The following is a 5,338-nucleotide window of genomic DNA, read 5'->3' as shown; positions in this document are numbered from 1 at the left end:
CTAAGTTTCAATGGTCTAAAGCTTGTGAAAAATGCTTCTAGGATTTAAAACTCGGTTAACTACGGCTCAAGTGTTGATTCTACTAGAGGATACAAAGGTTTTTTTTGTTTATTGTGATGAGTCCATGGTAGGGATTTATTGTCTACTAATTGAATGATAAGGCTATAGCCTAAGCCTCCATACATCATAAGATTCATGAGAGGAGCTACTCAACTCATGATCTCGAGTTTCGAGCACTGTGTATTTTTCTCTCAAATATGGCATCACTATCTCTATGGAATTCATGTGGATGTGTTCATGGACCAAAAAAGCCTTCTCTACGTTTCACTCCGAAAGAGCTATATCTTCAACAGAGGAGGCAATTAGAGCTTCTCAAAGATGATGATATAAGTATCCTCTATCATCCAAGTAAAGTGAATGTTCTCGATGATGGCTTGAGCAGGTTATTAATGGGGAGTTCTAATTATGTTGAAGAAGGAATGAAAGAGTTCAATAAGAAAGTGCATCGACTTGCACGTTTGGGTGTTCAATTATGTAACACCCCATATCCAAAATAGGGAAACGAAACCAATACCCAAATGTTACAGGTGTAACCCACATTGTCCACCCTCGGGCTGAGTGCAACTGGTCTGAGGGCCCAGAACCAGTGCCTCACCAACGGATCGTTGGTTCATAACATTAGTGGTGGTTGGGGTCCCCTGGTTTGAAAGCCAAAATAATAAATTTCTAGCCACCATTGACGGTTGTACCAGACACTTTGTAATCCTGACCACGGTCCAACAGTGGGGTCTCGTGGGTAAAAACATGCAATTAAGTTCAGGGATAGTTGGGTCTTTTCATAATTAATTAGTACCTATACTATGTCGTTTTTCCTATATTGAGGACCCTTTATAGTCTTTTTACCCCAAAATTTCCCAAAATAAATTGGTCTCTCTAAACTCACAAAAAAAGAAGAACTCTCAAATAATTCTCTCTCTAGAACTTGAAGAAAAAGAAGAAGAAAGATTCCACTAGGGGTTCAAACTAAGGTCTCATTTCTCCATTGAAGGCTAGTATTGGGATTCAAGGTATTATAATTTTCATCCATGTAGTTCCGAAGTTCCTTTATTCAAAAGGTAGAGTTCCCAATTCAGTTACGATTTCCTTCAATTATCATGGGTTCTTTTCATTATTTATTTGAAGTATTGAATTATGATATTCTATGCACACTACAAGAAAAATGACTTTTAACTAAAGGAAATTAATTCATTTAAAGTCAATATCCAGTAGGTAAAGGTCAATAATGATCGAGAAAAAGGTGGTCGTCAGCGGACGTTAAAATCTGTCGTCAAATGTTAACGATCGATTGCATAGCCATTCTATAGATATCAATTAGCGACAATTGAACACAAAATTCCCTTCGTAGATTAGCATTTGGTCGTTATCACATTGAACTAAAACCACAATTTCCAGTCGTTACAAGTACTTTTAGTAGTAAGATTCTTTCATTGAATACATTACTTTTAAAGACCATGTTTTAATTACCTTCGTTTCATTTAATAAATTTAACAACAAAGTTTGTTTCACAAATTTAGTTTCAAATTATTATATACAGTTTTTGTGTTCCTCCAGGTGTTCTGGATCTTAATATCATTTTTTTCACTAACCATTAAAAAATTACTATAAAATTTCATAATTATTTTCCATGAAAGAAAACATACTAGAAGCTTAGATATAAATGTGTGTTCAACACAATATCTTAAAAACAGACATGTTTAACATAACGTCTAAATAACATCGATGTTTGACATAAGATTATACAAAAAAATATGTTTGACATCTATCAAATCCTAAAAATTGATAAAATAAAATAGATGCATAGGTTAAAACGTTTCTAGATATGCCCCAACAATAAAAATATGATCTTTCTTTTCAGATGACTCCAAATTCATCAACAACACGTTCTTTAATCTTCATCACATTCTTCATTTTGTTAAAAAACAATTTGAGGATAAGTTGTAACAGAATGTCGGATAGTTATAACTTATAACTTTTAAAGCATAAATCAATCATTTAATCGCCAACGAGCACATAACTTTTCATGGCTAATACTCATAAGCATGAAAGCTAATAAAGTCAAGTGTGGAGCCAATATTGGAACAATATAGGCCTGTGATTTTTGTCAAAATTCACTCTTGGTGCAGTTGATCCAATTCACAGTGATTTCTATTATGGAAGATGGAAGTGAGGGTATAACTATGGTATTAGAGATGCAATGGGATGAGAATCCAAGAATAATACTCGATATCAAGACTTATTGAGGTGTAGCGTTACCAGTGAAAGTGAAAAACATAGGGTATTCTTGTAATTTAAGGCATATCTTCAAGGCACATCTTCAGATGAGTTTCCTTGCTTAGGAGCTGATTGCTATTCTCTAAGGCAGAAAAAGGCTTGATTATACACTTAAAGTAATTGGTGGTGACTTGAGAGCAATTCCCGGCCTTTCTTATGCAATTGAGGGAGCCATCGGGGATACTATTGAATACTCTATCATGTGTCCAGTATGAAAAGTTATTCTCATTTAACCTGAAGAATATACTGACCTTGAATTCAGCCTACCACAGTATTGGATGTGAAATTTCTTCTAGGAAAAGAATTAAAAAATAATGATCTCTTTCAAAAATCTGATCCTTATGATGTTTATATGTACGTCCTCTACGAGATAGAATAAAGAAGAACTAACAAAGATTTGAACCCAATTTCGAATATCAGCATTTTTAGTCCATAGTCGAAGATCCATTGACACAATAGTTGGTGGTAAAAATCTATGACGATGAAAAGCTTCAGTCAGCTGAACTGATTAGATTTGCCCTAATTGCATGAACGATGGCCTTAGTAACTCTTTATCACAGAATGAGTCAATGATTTCATTAGAGAGAGTTCTTCAAAACTTGGCAGAAAGAAAAGAAGTTAGCAAAATGAAGTGCAATAAACAATAGAAGATAGGTAGTACGAGGGGTACTTTCTATTGAAGTGGTATCAGCTAATGATCCACCCCCAGCAGCTAAGGGGGGGGGGGTTAAAGGCTTACCCCTATGTAGTTAAGAGCAAAACCAGAGTTGTAAATGAAAGTCTAAACCCGGTATGGAATCAAAATTTTGACTTTGTTGTTGAGGACGGATTACATGAAATGTTAATGCGGAAAGTATGGGACCATGATGACACATTTGAAAAGGATTTCATGTGAAAATGCATAATGACTTTAACAAGGGTTCTAATGGAAGGTGAATACAAAGACTCATACGAATTAGCCAAGACTAAATCAGGGAAACTGAACTGGAAGTCTCAAATGGAATCCACAACCAATTATTCATAGACTACCAATGATGAACATCAAACTTCAGTGTTATATTCTTGTTAGTTTTGTACAGGGAGTAAAATTTCATTGATTGCCTAATTGACTAGGAACGACAGCACAGATAATCGAATATTTTCTGTGCATGATTTATTATAAACACAACAGATACTGTAAAGCTGTGAACCAGTTGAACAATAGCTGAAGTTGAACCTGGACAAGAATAAAAATTGAGTAATTTATTTTTTGAAAAAAAGAAAGCTCAACAAGTTTAGCGATCATTATTCTAAAACTATATAGTAAGGATTTAACAAACAACACACATACTAAGGTGAACGTGCTGGAAAGGAACTCAGTTCAGAACAAAGTAACACATCCTAATTAAAACTTAGGTATGCCTAATTCTATAAGCATGTAGTCTCGAACATCATGGAAAGTAGTACAACTAAAGACTGTCTACTCTCTAAAATGAACTGCATTAGCAAAGCCCTTATCAAAGATTAGCATTTTTTAAAGTTACAAAGTTTAATGAGCTAGTGAAGAACAGAACAACAAAAATTAATTCACAAATCCAAAATTTGTAACACATACAACAATCTATAAAATAGAAAGAAGATCAAGTCCACTGAATGCACAGTGTCCCCTTAATGAAATTATTCCACTATATTATTCGAGGTTTGATTTTGAATATATCCTCCAAGAATAGAATGATATCAATCACCAATGTATTGATACCCAAAACGTTGGTTTCAACAAGCCACTTAACGACAGTAAGTACACTTAGAATACTAAATTTAGTAATAGTAGAAAAAGTCCAGAAGTTCTATTTTTTTAAATGAGAGAAATCCCTCATTACATAGAAAACAAAGGATGGTGCAAAAAGTTTCTTATTGTGCCTTACCGGAAAGTAACAATCTTTCGGAAAGGTCACCACCTTCCATAAAAGTTACAACTTTTCATAAAATCACAACTTTTCGTAGAAGTCACAACTTTTCATAAAAGTCGCAACATTTCATTAAAGTCAAAATTCTTCATAAAAATCACAACTTTTTATTTTTTATTCACACTTTTATATACCCAATAAAACACTAAATAATCAAAAGAATTTGGGGAATGATTCAGCAGTTATGTTTTAGGTGTAAAGTTCTTAAATTATTATTGTATACAATGGTCTATGCTCTATAAGATTGTAATACAAAATATCCAAAATACCATGCTATCGGGTCCCTAAATTTTCTTTGCCTTTGAGAGGTACCAATCCACAGTTTCAAACGAAGGGACAATTAGTCAAAGCACGCAGAGAAAAATGTGAGAACGCCGAAAACTGTATTTCTTTTATCCATGTGATTCCAGAGCACAACTGCATATACTCCACAAGGATAAAATGAGTATCAGAGGAATATAATTTAAATGAACTGTAATGTGTAATCATTTTAATTTGTACTTAGAGTAGTATAAATAAGGCTCCCCAAATCATACTTATTTATTTTCAAGGTTCTAAAAGTTACTTCTTTCACCCTGAGAGATAACAACATGATCGTTAAATATAGGATTTACAGATAAATTTCCACTCACATTATCTTTGTTTGACTAAAATTATATTAAATCTTCACTTTAATAATGATATGAAAACTTAATGTTAATTCCTACTGTTGGTTTGACATTTTAATATTACATATATTATATCTTTATATATCATGTTATATCTATTGATGGACATTACATTTGTGTCTCTTTACTCTAATCAATTGTGGAATAAAATGGTCATTAGTTTTTAGTAACTTATGTAACCACCAACTCTCCATTTCACCCATTATTCTATATTTATGTCTTGTGACTTATGTAACCTTTGAGCCATTCGTTTTGCAAATTTACTACCCACTATCTCCTATTCATTGCAAGGAAAAATTCATCACCTGAAAATAGTGTAGTATTTATTTGTGTTGATAGAGGAGAAGAAACAAGAGAAGTTCAAGAAAATATAGAGTAAAAAAGAGAGAGTTG

General features: G+C 33.2%; 1 pseudogene; it reads left to right on the top strand.

Moving 5' to 3' along the window:
• Positions 1 to 257: 257 nt before the first annotated feature.
• LOC101266445 (synaptotagmin-4-like) lies at positions 258 to 2,862 on the top strand (annotated as a pseudogene).
• The last annotated feature ends 2,476 nt before the right edge of the window (positions 2,863 to 5,338 follow it).

Source organism: Solanum lycopersicum, chromosome 1 (genome assembly GCF_036512215.1).
Source record: "Solanum lycopersicum chromosome 1, SLM_r2.1".
NCBI classification, from domain to species: Eukaryota; Viridiplantae; Streptophyta; class Magnoliopsida; order Solanales; family Solanaceae; genus Solanum; species Solanum lycopersicum.
Note: the sequence above shows the minus strand (reverse complement) of the source record. Positions and strands in the feature narration are given on the sequence as shown.